Below are 15,272 nucleotides of genomic sequence, written 5' to 3'. Positions count from 1 at the left end.
GATAAAATCCTTAAAAGTAATAATTAAAATGGGAATAATTGCTCATTTGCGAGTGATAGGATATTGAATCTTGCCCCTCCTTTATATCATGGGCGGAGAATGATTTGTCTTAATTATTGTTAACATTTCGCTTATTTTATCACCATTCGCATTGTTATTACTGTTTTAGATAAATGGGCAGAGCACAGGTGGCCCGGCAAGAGGGCCACGGATCCCCAGGCTGCCACCCCTACCCCACGTGCGGTTTCTACGGCGGCGCAGGGTCTTCTGGGGATTGTAGTCCACAGGCTTCTCGCGCCTGCGCTGTGGGCCCGGGAGCTCGCTGTGGGCGGCATTGTTCGGGGCGCTGAGGTGAGTCAGGCCGGGACCGCGCCCCCCTTCGGAGGCGTCCCGAGCGAGGAGGGGGAAAGGTGTGTGTGTTGCTGGGACCCGGCCCTATCGACGTGTGGGAGGAGTTGGAAGCGGGGACTGGTGGCCAATGGAGGAGCCTCCTGGGCGGGGCGGAGTGTCGAGGGGGCTCGCCCGGCATTCCCTGGGAGGAGGTGGGCGGACTGGAGCCGGCTTTGGGGGAACTGACTCCGGCAGCGCCTCTGCAGGTTCGGGATAGGGGCTGTGCGTCCCCGCGTCGGGGTTGCTGTCAGTCTCGGAATGTGCGTCTCTGGCCCGGGACCGGCACAGGAGGGCGTTGGCTCAGGTTTGAGGGTTAACGGTTTGGGCCAAGCATCCCCTGACTGTGGAGAGGGTTTGGCTCCGGCCGTCATCCCCGAGTGTGGGGACGGCTTGGGCTCCTCATTCCTGGCCTCGCTTGGCTCAGCAGCCCTAGATGCTCTTGGATTCTGAAGTTTGGGATTTGGCAGCTTTCTCTTGAGTCTTGGATCTCCGAGTTTGGGACTTGGCGGGCCCGACTCTAGGGGGGCATCTTTGTTACCCGAAACCCATCTTTGTTCACTTCTTGGTGGGTGTTGAGGCAAAAGACACAACTAAAGCCGGATTATAGGAAAAGGAAGGATTTTCCTTGCTACAAGTAAAGGGGACCAGGGCGGGTATTTTCCAAAGCAGGGTCTCCTGGAATAACAAAACTGGGGAAGTTTTAAGCTAATGGCTCATACATATTCATGAAGAGGCTTGTGTGCAATGAGAAATTCAGCCTGGAATTGGGGGACAACAGTCATCCTAAGGTAACAGAGTCCAGGTCTAATCAAAGTCATGAGGGCCGGCAAGGGTAAGCATCATCAGTTCTCTGGCTCCAGTTGGTCTGGTATCTCGGTGCTCAAGGGGCTCTAGATCCTAAAAAGATAACTCAAGAGTGTGCTTCCCCTCACTTCACTTTTGAATCAGCACCGTTGAGTTTACCATTGATTGATTGTCCCTGATCTGAGCAGGCTATCTCCAGCTTGATAGTGACTGTTTATTCTTATACTCTTAAGTTCCTTTAATTAAAAAAAAAAGATTTTATTTATTCATGAAAAGCACACAGAGAAAGGCAGAGACATAAACAGGGAGGAGTAGGCTCCCCGCGGGAAGCCCGATGCGGGACTCGATCCAAGGACCCCGGGATCACGACCTGAGCCAAAGGCAGATGCTCAACCACTGAGCCCCGCAGGTGCCCCTTTTTTGTTCCTTTAAATTACTAACTACTGAGGTCTATTGTGCAATTTCAACATATCCCAGGAAGTTCTGTGAGGAAGGTGCTTTGGGCAAGTAGTGCCAGTCAGGCTTAGATCTCAAGATGGCCAGGACCTAGAATGACTGAACTGACTTTTTTTATGTCAAGAAGCTATGTCTCCTCTTTCTTGGGGGACCCCTAACTCTTTCTGCTTAACTCTTGACTTTTCTCCTCTCTCTGATTAGAAATCTGGTCTCTGAATACTGTTTGAAGAGAACTGCCCCAAATTATAAACCCCATCCTCACCTTGCATGTAGTGAGGCAGGGAATGCAGACTTTGAAGCTTATGGGATACAGAGCAAATGGCAGATTGCTCAATTGCTGCCAACAAATTAGAAATTTGAGGGGCGTCTGAGTGGTTCAGCAGTTGAGCATCTGCCTTTGGCTCGGCGTGATGCCAGGGTCTGGGGATCAAGTCCCTCACTGGGCTCCCTGCAGGGAGCCTGCTTCTCCCTCTGCCTGTGTTTCTGCCTCTCTCCCCCCCCCTCTCTGTGTGTCTCATGAATAAATAAATAAAATTTTTAAAAATTAGAAATTTGAACAGTGACTCTACATTTGATAAAATCAGAGAATTGATGTTAATTATTTTAGGTGTATTATTAGCACTTTTAGAACTATTTCATATCTTTTAGAACAACATAATGAAGTATTTCTGGATTACACAATATGGTGAATATGGTGTCAGGGATATGCTTCCAAATAATATGTATGTGGGCAGTGGGTAGAGGTATAGTTAAAACAAGAGAGACCAAGTGTTGATAATTGCTTAAACTGCATGATTGGTACCTGGGGGTTCATTAGACTATTCTATCTATCTCTGCATGTGTTTGAAATTCTTATGATAAAATATTTTTGAAACAATTTTCCAGTTAACCAGCTAGGAAGTGCCCTGAGAAAGCAGAAAAGGTTGGATTTACTCGTAGTTGCATATAGTATGTGGTGGCTAGATGTTGCGAATTCCCCCTCAAACTAGACCCCTGGGCCCTGGGAGTCACTGTGAGTTCAGGGGTGTGGTCAGAGCTTCAGATGTTTCAATAAAATCCTGAAGTTTTCTTCTTTTCGTAATGAAACTGATTCATAGGTATTTTATGTCTCTTCTTTCCTTTTGAGAATGGGATAATTTTATCTTCTATCTCTGCAAACATAGGTGTGTTTTTCAACACCTCAAACCTAATATTTCCAAAACTGAGCTCCTGATCCTCTACAGAACTGGCCGCTATAAAACCTTCCCCATTTCTGTAAATGGCAGCTCCATCCTTTGAGTCATTGAGGCCAGAGCCTCCTCTCCCTGCTTTCCACCCCAGATGCAAGTGATCAGCAGATCCCATCGACTGTATCTTCAGTATAAAAGCAGACCCCAGCAATTTCTCACTGTCTCCACCGCTACTTCCCTGACCCAAGGCACCATCGTCCCTTGCTGGGATTGTCATGATAACCTCCTACCTGGTCTTCCTGCTCTCCTTCTTGCCTCCCTTAGTCCATTCTTAACAGCAGCCAGAGGAATCCTGTTGATACCTACATTACATCATGTCACCTCTCTCTTCAGAATCCTTCCATTGTTCCCATCTAATGAAGGTAACAGCCAAAGTCCTTAAAACGGCCTAGAAGACTGCATTCCATCTGGCTCATGTTTACTTTTATTTCATGTCTGATGGCTCATTCCCTGACTCATTCCACATCAACCACATGCCATGTATGCTGCCACTTCTGGGTGTTGATGCTCACTTGCTGTCCCCTCTGTCTAGAATGCTCTTCGGACACATGTTTGTATTGTTCACTCCCTGACTTTGTTGGGCCTTTACCTACAGATCACCCCCATGAGTCTTCTCCTGACCACCCCATTTCATTTCCTATCCTCCTGCCGCAATTTTTTTCCTTCATAGCCCTATATCTCCAGTGTCTGGATCACTGCCTCGCATATAGTAGGCACTTAAGAAATATGTGTTGAAGGAAGAAATGCCATTCTTGTTCTCTCTGAGCTTATAGCCGAAGTTGGAAGATGATTAAGCAGCTGTAGTATAGTGTTATAATAGGAGAAATGCCAGCCACAGTACATATCTGCCATGGTCTCAATAATTGTATCCTCTGAAATTCATATGTTGGAATCCTAAGGCCCAATATGATGGTATTAAGAGGTAGGCTTTGAAAAGTGATCATGGCATGAAGGCAGAGCCCCCATGAACGAGATCAATGCCCTTATGAAAGGGGCTCTAGAGAACTCCCCTGCCCATTCTGCCATGTGAAGATACAAGAAGTCTGTGATCCAGAAGAGGGCCCTCACCTAATGGTGCTGGCACCCTCATCTTGGACTTCTAGCCTCCAGAACTATGAGAAATAAATTTCTGTTGTTTGTAAGCCACTCAGTATGTGGTAGTCTGTTATAGCAGCTTGAACAGATGAAGATAGTACCTAAAGTGGTGATGGTTATCAAGGAGGACTTCCTGAAGAAGTAATACCCAAACTGGGACTTGAAGGATGATAATAGTAGTAATACAGCGTTCAGACTCTGAGATTCTCCAGGATTTGGCCCCTGTTCATGTTCCCGCATTATCCTAGCCACCCTGCCCTGTGAGTCTGCGTTCTGGTCTGTACTCAGCGCGTCCTGGCCTTTAATGGGACCCCACGTGTGTGTGTGTGTGTGTGTGTGTGTGTGTGTGTGTGTGTGTGTGTGTTTTGCCCACACTGCCATTGTTGCTCATTAGCCTGTTCCTTCCTTGTGAGTTTGGCAAGTGCCTATTGTTTCTTCAGGCATCAACTACACAGCTCAATTATCATCTCTCAAAAGCCTCCCTGACCAGGAGGGGTTGTGTTGGATTCCTGTTCCTTGGGTCTTTGTTCAGTTATGTGGAATGTCTGTTGCAGTCCTTCTCACATCCCAGTGAATTTATTTGCTCACCTCTCTGCCTCCTAGTTTGCCTACTTTTAGATCAGGGACTGAATTTTACTTTTACATCTGGGGCTCTTAGCATGCAACCCTGTACCCAAGAGCCAACACGTATTGATTGGTTGTTGTACACTGGACACTGCTCTGAGAGCTTCACGTGTAATGACTTACTGAGTTCCCACACAACACTAAGAAATAGGTTCTCTCAACATCCTGTCTTATACACAGGAAGAAACTGAGGCACCAGGAGATAGTTTGCCCAAGGGCACACAGCCAATGGATGGTGAAGCCAGGCCTCAGACCTAGGCAGACTGGTCTCAGAGTCTACTTTTTTTTTTTTTTTTTTTTAAACAGCTAAGCTCTGCTGCCTTTTCTGAGTCAGCACTGAATGTGTGGGTCACAGGCAGTTTTCCTTGCACTTTTGATCTTGTGATCTGATCTTTTCAGTCTGAGAATTAAGTCTGGCAAAGGCCCAAACTTCTCCATTCATTCATCTATTTGGCACCTATTGCTACATGTACATGACTAGCATAATTTCCACTCATCAAGAGCACACATTACAGGAGAGAAAGCAAAAAGTAACCAGAAAAATTGCCGTACAATGTGAAGAGTTATAGTGGGTGTCAGTACAAGATCCTGTGATCTGACCAAAGAAATAAGAATGATTCCCATGGACAGGGAATTTGGGAAGATCATTAGAAAAGCCCACCCAGGTGTGCCTGGGTGGCTCAGTGGTTAAGCATCTGACTTTGGCGCAGGTCATGATCCCAGGGTCCTGGGATCGAGTCCCACATTGGGCTTCCCGCAGGGAGCCTGCTTCTTCCTCTGCCTGTGTCTCTGACTCTCTCTCTCTCTCTCTCTCTGTGTCTCTCATTAATAAATAAATAAAATTTTTTAAAAAAGAAAACTCTCCCATAGTCCTGTACTTTGTAGTCACTTGGACTGGCCAGTGATGGGCTTTGTCACGTTCATACAGCCATTCCTCACCAGTCTTAGATTTTGTTTGTTTGTTGTTTAAAGATTTATTTATTCGAGAGAGCATGTGGGGGTAGGGAGGGGCAGAGGGAGAGAGTGTCTCAAGCAGACACCCCACTGAGCGTGGAGCCCCATATGGGGCTTGATCCCAGGACCCTGAGATTGTGACCTGAGCTGAAACCAAGAGTTGGATGCTTAACTGACTGTGCTGCCCAGACACCCTTTAGAGATTTTTGTTGTTGTTGTTTTGTTTTTTTGTCTTTTTTTTTTTTTTTTTAGATTTATTTATTTGAAAGAATGAGGAAGAGGCAGGAGGAGGGAATCTTCAAGCAGATTCCGTACTCAACAGAAAGCCTGACATGGGGCTTGATCCATGAGATCATAACCTGAGCTGAAACTAAGAGTTGTATGCTCAACTGACTAAGCCACCCAGGCACCCCCAGCCTTAGGATTTTGGATAAGCTTTCTGAGGGTATGACTGCTGTATACATTTGTGCAGGTTGGGTTCTGCACAAGGAGACCACAGTGAAGCTGTGCCATTCACATAGAAAACACACACAGTTTTTCAACAAGTAGCAGCAAAAGTGCTTTGTTTCTTTGTTCTAACAAAAGTAGTATAAGAATTTTCCAACAGGTGGGAGAAAAGCATCTTAAAGAAGGGATGCATTTTTCTAATCAATCTAAAGGTAAATGAGCATGGACAAGAGATAGCCCTGCCACAGGCCCTTAGAGCTGAAGTTAGATCTCATAGAGTCCTTTGGCTCAAATACTCACAGATCCACAGATAGACACTTTTGTCATTATCACATGACATTTACTCTCATGCACATGGAAGAAATGGCCTTTATCCTGTTCCCCAGGTGATTACACAGGATTGCTAGATATATCCGAAAGAGTTCAGGTTAGTCTCTCTCCTCATCCTGGATCCTCTAGAAATTCTAAGAAAAAGAGCCAGGAATTTAGAAGCAGGATTTTGGGGAAGAACTTGGGGCTTAGAATTCTGACTGTGTTTCTAGGCAATTGCAGTTCCAAATTCAACTGCTGCTTTCCCCATGGATCCTCTTCCCCTCAAGAGGTTGCTGTGGGGCACCTGGGTGGCTCAGTGGTTCAGTGTCTGCCTTTGGCTCAGGGTGTGATCCTCGGGTCTGGGATTGAGTCCTGCATCAGGCTCCCCCTGGGGAGCCTGCTTCTCCCTCTGCCTGTGTCTCTGCCTCTCTCTGTGTGTCTCTCATGAATAAATAAATTAAATCTTTTTTAAAAATGACGTTTCTATGAATACCTGGTCTCTATCCTGCTGCAGTGACTCAGATAAGAGTGATGATCAGATTGAGTGAGTGAGAGGAGCATTTGCAGGGGAGAGCTGCATGCACCTGGGTGGGGTCTCAGGGCATCATGCACCACATTCTCTTTGTTTCCCACTTCCAGTTCCACTTTACCTTTTTAGCCGGCCATCTGGCCTGGTTGTCTTCAGTCAGTGGGAAGTCAGAACCTGGGAGTTTGGAGAGAGAGAGAAGAGTGAGTTGGAGTATCCAGTCCTCCAGTTCTCTCTCTATAGGCTGGCTGCACTTCTCAACAAAAAGTTACAGTTCCTGCCAAGGACATTTTGCACACAGTGCTCTGTTCCAGCTCCAGGGAATTCCCCCTCCTGTTACCCCTTCAGGACCAGATGTAGAATGACACCTGCCTGTCACTCCCAGCATAGTGCCTTCTCCCCTGTGGTTTCCTTACACCCAGCCTACACCACTGTGTAAGTAGTCTGTTTATCAATTGCCTGCCTCAAATTCGAATGTGCCATCTGGTTCCTACCAGGCCCCAACTTTATAAAAGCAGGGAGGGCTTGAAACCAGAAATCTAGGAAACCAAACTCCATCCCATATATGTGGGAGTGCATGTGTGTTCATGTGTGCATGTAAATCAACCTGACCCATTGCTGGCTCTTCAGGGAGAACAGATTTTGGAAGAGGAGAGCCTGGTGTGCTTGTGTCTTTGCATGAGCACCTAGTATATCAGAGCAGATTCTATTTATGTGTTTGTTAATCTCAAGAAACTCTGAGTGCTTGATAAATGGCAGGATCTTTACCAGGTACAGCAGATAAAGGACTAAGGCTTGGTTTTGTCTTCAGGATTTATAGGGTTTTTTGGGACAGGGTTAGAGAGAAATGTTACTTGGTAGGTTTTATAAAACTATGTGATTGACACCATACTAGGAGATTTAGCAAATCTTTGTTGGAGCCCAGAATAAGGGTGATTGAAGCTTTCTAATAAAGGCAGTGAAGGAGGGGAGAAAGAGTGAAAATTTGCCAAAAAGTCAATTCATATTCTATTAACCTGATTCTGTCACCCTGTAAGCTGCTAGAACATGCAGCTCAAAGGAGGGCCAGCAGGCTGGTGGCAGTTGGAGAACTAAATGTTACTGCTCTATGACCAGATAATTTCAGAAATTGAGTGTATACATTTAAAAATTTGTAGAACAGTTTCAGTGATCATATGATGATTGATTACTCGAATTTTATTTTTTTAAAGATTTTATTTATTAACGAGATGCACAGAGAGCGAGGCAGAGACATAGGCAGAGGGAGAAGTAGGCTTCCTGTGGGAAGCCCAATGTGGGTCTTGAGTCCAGGACCCCAGGATCACAACCTGAGCCAAAGGCAGACACTGAACCACTGAACCACCCAAGTACCCTTTAATCACTTTTAAATGGGCCTGTAATTTATATGTCTCTGTATTTCCTTTTTCTATGAATTTCTTTTAAACTGTATTTTACCAAAATATTAGTGAAAATAATATGAAACTTGTCCTTTACCACAGATAGTTTTATTTTATTTTATTTTTTTAATAAATTTATTTTTTATTGGTGTTCAACTTACCAACATACAGAATAACACCCAGTGCTCATCTGTCAAGTGCCCCCCTCAATGCCCGTCACCCATTCACCCCCATCCCCCACACTCCTCCCCTTCCACCACCCCTAGTTCATTTCCCAGAGTTAGGAGTCTTTATGTTCTGTCTCCCTTTCTGATATTTCCCACACATTTCTTCTCCCTTCCCTTATATTCCCTTTCACTATTATTTATATTCCCCAAATGAATCAGAACATATAATGTCCTTCTCCGATTGACTTCACTCAGCATAATACCCTCCAGTTCCATCCACGTCGAAGCAAATGGTGGCTATTCATCGTTTCTAATGGCTGAGTAATATTCCATTGTATACATAAACCACATCTTCTTTATCCATTCATCTTTCTATGGACACCGAGGCTCCTTCCACAGTTTGGCTATTGTGGCCATTGCTGATAGAAACATCGGGGTGCAGGTGTCCCGGCGTTTCATTGCATCTGCATCTTTGGGGTAAATCCCCAGCAGTGCAATTGCTGGGTCATAGGGCAGGTTTATTTTTAGCTCTTTGAGGAACCTCCACACAGTTTTCCAGAGTGGCTGCACCAGTTCACATTCCCACCAACAGTGTAAGAGGGTTCCCTTTTCTCCGCATCCTCTCCAACATTTGTGGTTTCCTGCCTTGTTAATTTTCCCCATTCTCACTGGTGTGAGGTGGTATCTCATTGTGGTTTTGATTTGTATTTCCCTGATGGCAAGTGATGCAGAGCATTTTCTCATGTGCATGTTGGCCATGTCCATGTCTTCCTCTGTGAGATTTCTCCTCATGTCTTTTGCCCATTTCATGATTGGATTGTTTGTTTCTTTGGTGTTGAGTTTAAGAAGTTCTTTATAGATCTTGGAAACTAGCCCTTTATCTGATACGTCATTTGCAAATATCTTCTCCCATTCTGTAGGTTGTCTTTTAGTTTTGTTGACTGTATCCTTTGCTGTGCAAAAGCTTCTTATCTTGATGAAGTCCCAATAGTTCATTTTTGCTTTTGTTTCTTTTGCCTTCGTGGATGTATCTTGCAAGAATTTACTGTGGCCGAGTTCAAAAAGGGTGTTGCCTGTGTTCTCCTCTAGGATTTTGATGGAATCTTGTCTCACATTTAGATCTTTCATCCGTTTTGAGTTTATCTTTGTGTATGGTGAAAGAGAGTGGTCTAGTTTCATTCTTCTGCATGTGGATGTCCAATTTTCCCAGCACCATTTATTGAAGAGACTGTCTTTCTTCCAATGGATAGTCTTTCCTCCTTTATCAAATATTAGTTGACCATAAAGTTCAGGGTCCACTTCTGGGTTCTCTATTCTGTTCCATTGATCTGTGTCTGTTTTTGTGCCAGTACCACACTGTCTTGATGACCACAGCTTTGTAGTACAACCTGAAATCTGGCATTGTGATGCCCCCAGCTATGGTTTTCTTTTTTAAAATTCCCCTGGCTATTCAGGATCTTTTCTGATTCCACACAAATCTTAAAATAATTTGTTCTAACTCTCTGAAGAAAGTCCATGGTATTTTGATAGGGATTGTATTAAACATGTAAATTGCCCTGGGTAACATTGACATTTTCACAATATTAATTCTGCCAATCCATGAGCATGGAATATTTTTCCATCTCTTTGTGTCTTCCTCAATTTCTTTCAGAAGTGTTCTATAGTTTTTAGGGTATAGATCCTTTACCTCTTTTGTTAGGTTTATTCCTAGGTATCTTATGCTTTTGGGTGCAATTGTAAATGGGATTGACTCTTTTCATTTCTCTTTCTTCAGTCTCATTGTTGGTGTATAGAAATGCCACTGATTTCTGGCCACTGATTTTATATCCTGCCATGCTACCAAATTGCTGTACGAGTTCTAGCAATCTTGGGGTGGAGGCTTTTGGGTTTTCTACGTAGAGTATTATGTCATTGGCAAAGAGGGAAAGTTTGACTTCTTCTTTGCAAATTTGGTTGCCTTTAATGTCTTTTTGTTGTCTGATTGCTGAGGCTTGGACTTCCAGTACTATGCTGAATAGCAGTGGTGAGAGTGGACATCCCTGTCTTGTTCCTGATCTTAGGGGAAAGGCTCCCAGTGCTTCCCCATTGAGAATGATATTTGCTGTGGGCTTTTCATAGATGGCTTTTAAGATGTTGAGGAATGTTCCCTCTATCCCTACACTCTGAAGAGTTTTGATCAGGAATGGAGGCTGTATTTTGTCAAATGCTTTCTCTGCATCTAATGAGAGGATCATATGGTTCTTGGTTTTTCTCTTGCTGATATGATGAATCACACTGTTTTACAAGTTGAACCAGCCTTGTGTCCTGGGGATAAATCCTACTTGGTCATGATGAATAATTTTCTTAATGTACTGTTGGATCCTATTGGCTAGTATCTTGTTGAGAATTTTTGCATCCATGTTCATCAGGGATATTGGTCTGTAATTCTCCTTTTTGGTGGAGTCTTTGGTTTTGGAATTAAGGTGATGCTGGCCTCATAGAATGAATTTTGAAGTACTCCATCTCTTTCTGTCTTTCCAAACAGCTTCAGTAGAATAGGTATGGTTTCTTCTTTAAACGTTTGATAGAATTCCCCTGGGAAGCCATCTGGCCCTGGACTTTTGTGTCTTAGGAGGTTTTTGATGACTGCTTCAATTTCCTCCCTTGTTATTGACCTGTTCAGGTTTTCTATTTCTTCCTGTTCCAGTTTTGGTAGTTTGTGGCTTTCCAGGAATGCGTCCATTTCTTCTAGATTGCCTAATTTATTGGCGTATAGCTGTTCATAATATGTTTTTAAAATCATTTGTATTTCCTTGGTGTTGGTAGTGATCTCTCCTTTCTCATTCATGATTTTATTAATTTGGGTCTTCTCTCTCTTCTTTTTAATAAGGTTGGCTAATGGTTTATCTATCTTATTAATTCTTTCAAAGAACCAACTCCTGGTTTTGTTGATCTGTTCCACAGTTCTTCTGGTCTCGATTTCATTGAGTTCTGCTCGAATCTTTATTAACTCTCTTCTTCTGCTGGGTGTAGGATCTATTTGCTGTTTTTTCTCTAGCTCCTTTATGTGTAAGGTTAGCTTTTGTATTTGAGTTCTTTCCAGTTTTTGAATGGATGCTTGTATTGTGATGTATTTCCCCCTTAGGACTGCTTTTGCTGCATCCCAAAGATTTTGAACAGTTGTATCTTCATTAGTTTCCATGAATCTTTTTAATTCTTCCTTAATTTCCTGGTTGACCCTTTCATCTTTTAGCAGGATGGTCCTTAACCTCCACATGTTTGAGGTCCTTCCAAACTTCTTGTTGTGATTTAGTTCTAATTTCAAGGCATTATGGTCTGAGAATATGCAGGGGATGATCCCAATCTTTTGGTATCGGTTCAGACCCAATTTGTGACCCAGTATGTGGTCTATCCTGGAGAAAATTCCATGTGCACTTGAGAAGAATGTGTATCCAGTTGCGTTTGGATGGAAAGTTCTGTAGATATCTGTGAAATCCATCTGGTCCTGTGTATCATTTAAAGCTCTCGTTTCTTTGGAGATGTGTTTAGAAGACCTATCGAGTATAGAAAGAGCTAGATTGAAGTCACCAAGTATAAGTGTATCATTATCTAAGTATTTCTTCACTTTGGTTATTAATTGATATATTTGGCAGCTCCCACATTCGGGGCATATATATTGAGGATTGTTAAGTCCTCTTGTTGGATAGATCCTTTAAGTATGATATAGTGTCCCTCTCCGTCTCTCACTATAGTCTTCGGGGTAAATTTTTGTTTATCTGATATAAGGATGGCTACCCCTGCTTTCTTTTGAGGACCATTTGAATGGCAAATGGTTCTCCAACCTTTTATTTTCAGGCTGTAGGTATCCTTCTGTCTAAAATGAGTCTCTTGTAGACAGCAAATAGATGGGTCCTGCTTTTTTATCCAGCCTGAAACCCTGCGTCTTTTGATGGGGTCATTAAGCCCGTTCACGTTCAGAGTTACTATTGAAAGATATGAGTTTAGTGTCATCATGATATCTATTCAGTCCTTGTTTTTGTGGATTGTTCCACTGAACTTCTTCTTAAAGGGGAATTTTAAGAGTCCCCCTTAAAATTTCTTGCAGAGCTGGTTTGGAGGTCACATATTCTTTCAGTTCCTGCCTGTCTTGGAAGCTCTTTATCTCTCCTTCCATTTTGAATGAGAGCCTTGCTGGATAAAGTATTCTTGGTTGCATGTTCTTTTCATTTAGGACCCTGAATATATCCTGCCAGCCCTTTCTGGCCTGCCAGGTCTCTGTGGAGGGTCTGCTGTTACCCTAATACTCCTCCCCATAAAAGTCAGGGATTTCTTGTCTCTTGCTGCTTTAAGGATCTTCTCTTTATCTTTGGAATTTGCAAGCTTAACTATTAAATGTCGGGGTGTTGAACGGTTTCTATTGATTTTAGGGGGGTATCTCTCTATTTCCTGGATCTGAATGCCTGTTTCCCTTCCCAGATTAGAAAAGTTTTCAGCTATGATTTGTTCAAATACATATTCTGGCCCTCTGGCCCTTTCGGCGCCCTTGGGAACCCCAATTAAACGTAGGTTTTTCTTCCTCAGGCTGTCGTTTATTTCCCTTAATCTATCTTCATGGTCTTTTAATTGTTTGTCTCTTTTTTCCTCAGTTTCCCTCTTTGCCATCAACTTGTCTTCTATGTCACTCACTCGTTCTTCCACCTCGTTAACCCTCGTCGTTAGGACTTCTAGTTTGGATTGCATCTCATTCAGTTGATTTTTAATTTCTGCCTGATTAGATCTAAATTCTGCAGTCATGAAGTCTCTTGAGTCCTTTATGGTTCTTTCTAGAGCCACCAGTAGCTGTATAATAGTGCTTCTGAATTGGCTTTCTGACATTGAATTGTAATCCAGATTTTGTAACTCTGTGGGAGAGAGGACTGTTTCTGATTCTTTCTTTTGAGGTGAGGTTTTCCTTCTAGTCATTTTGCTCAGTGCAAAGTGGCCAAAAACAAGTTGTATTGGGAAAAGGAGCAAAAGAGAGGAGAGAAGGAAAGAAAAGAGAAAAAGAAAAAAGGAAGAAAAAAAAAAGAAAAAGAGAAAGAAAAAGAAAGGGAAAAAAAGGGGTGGAGGAAGCAAAGAGAAATCCAAAAGCAAAAAAAAAAGGGGGGGGGGGGAGTATCTTCTGTTTGTGTACTTTAAGTCCCTTGACTTCCCCTGGAACTTGTCCGTCTCGCTGGTCTTCTGGGGGCGGGGCCTGTTGTGCTGATTTTCAGGTGTTAGCACTTGGGGGAGCTGCTCTGCCCCCTGCCTGGTGCAGGACTCAGTGGGGGTTGTTTACCCGTGAGGCCCCAAGAGGAACAACCCCAGTGGCGGCGGCCAGTTCTGGAGCCCTGGCTTCAGCTCCCGCAGTAACTACGGAGCTCTCCTCTCCGTCTGCAGGGGCCTGGATGCTCCCGGGGCGGGGCCGCTGATCTCAGCTGGGGACAGGAGCGTCCTTGCGGTCCTGGGCCCTCCCAGCCCCTGCCTGGCCCCAGGGGAGGCCGGATCCTGGGCTGTGTCCCGGCGCCCAGTGCTCCCGGGCCTGCACTGTTGGATTCGCGCTCCCGGTGGCGCAGCCCCCTCTCCGCGGAGCCGCCGCCGGACCCCCCCCCCCCCCCAGCTGCTCCCGGAGCCGCGCAGCCCCCTCCGCACAGAGCCTCTTCCTCTGCCGGAGCCGCCTCCGAGCTGCTCCCCGAGCCACGCAGTCCCCTCCGCAGAGCCGCCGCCCGAGCCCCTCCGGGTCCCGCCGTGCGCGCTGCAGCCCTTAGGGAGCTCGGCGCACTCTCCCTGGTGCGCAGTTGCTCTGTTAGTGTCCCAGGGAGCCTGAGAGCATCCCCGCCCTTCCTGGGGTCCTACTCTAACTCCCTGCCAGCGCCTTTCCGCCCGGGAAGATTGGTGCAGCTCCTGCTTCTCCAGGAGGGTGCTTTCCTGTCCTGGGGACGCTGGCCCCTTAGCCGGGCTCCTCGCGGGGCCCCTCCCCCTTCGATGCCTTTTGTTTCTTTACCCACCCCACCCCCACCCCCGTCTTCCTACCTTGATAGAAGCGCGAACTCTTCTCACTGTAGCATTCCAGCTGTTCTCTCTTTAAATCTCAGGCCGAATTCATAGATTTTCAGGATGATTTGAAGATTATCTAGGTAATTTGGTGGGGACAGGTGATTTGGGGACCATACTCTTCCGCCATCTTGCCCCTCCTCCTACCACAGATAGTTTTAAACTGCATTATTAGAGAGGACAGAGAGGACAAAGACCTGGTTTTTGGTTTTTATTTTTTAATCTTTGAGGTTCCCATTCTAAGGCAGAATTTTTATACTCCTAAGTTTTTCCTGAAAGGCCAGAGGCCACCATGGTTAGAGTTTATCAGACAGGAAATAAACACCACAGTCAAAATGATAACTTGAGAAGAGCTTAAAATAAAGGGACGGTTTATAAAAGTGCAGGCAGGGCATGGTTATCAAGAAAGGATATTGCAATATCCCAGATCTGGTCATAGCAGGGTAACTTACCATCCCTAGGGTGGAAGGGCTAAGGAGGAAGTGGTTGCCAGACCTGGGGAAAGATTTGAGACAAGGGCCACTGACAGGCACTATGACCTTTGGTCAAAGGACATGAAACAGAGTCAGTCCAAAGCAACCTCCAAGGGAAGAGCTGGGTGAATAAAAACTCTGACTTTACTTTTGTCCCTTCCCTTGACCACCTGCTGACTTTCCCTGTTGGCTGAATTCAACCAGAAGGTAGAGCGCAAGGGGATTCCCTGATGCAGGTGGGATGGAGAAGAGAACTGAGTGGTTGTGGAGCAGCAAGTTCCCGTAGCTTCCATCTACCTGTTTCAGTCCACCTACAGTCTTAGAGAGTTCCTAGTTCAGTAGCCTGT

General features: G+C 44.9%; 1 protein-coding gene across 1 annotated transcript in view; it reads left to right on the top strand.

Moving 5' to 3' along the window:
- Positions 1-15,272, top strand: part of ZNF285 (zinc finger protein 285) — a 30,828-nt gene that overhangs the window by 3,149 nt on the left and 12,407 nt on the right. The window contains exon 2 of the mRNA XM_026013902.2: positions 170-351. The gene's annotated coding sequence lies outside the window, so the exon portion shown is untranslated. The remainder of the gene's footprint in view (positions 1-169; positions 352-15,272) is intronic.

The sequence above is a fragment of the Vulpes vulpes genome, chromosome 1 (genome assembly GCF_048418805.1).
Source record: "Vulpes vulpes isolate BD-2025 chromosome 1, VulVul3, whole genome shotgun sequence".
NCBI classification, from domain to species: Eukaryota; Metazoa; Chordata; class Mammalia; order Carnivora; family Canidae; genus Vulpes; species Vulpes vulpes.
Note: the sequence above shows the minus strand (reverse complement) of the source record. Positions and strands in the feature narration are given on the sequence as shown.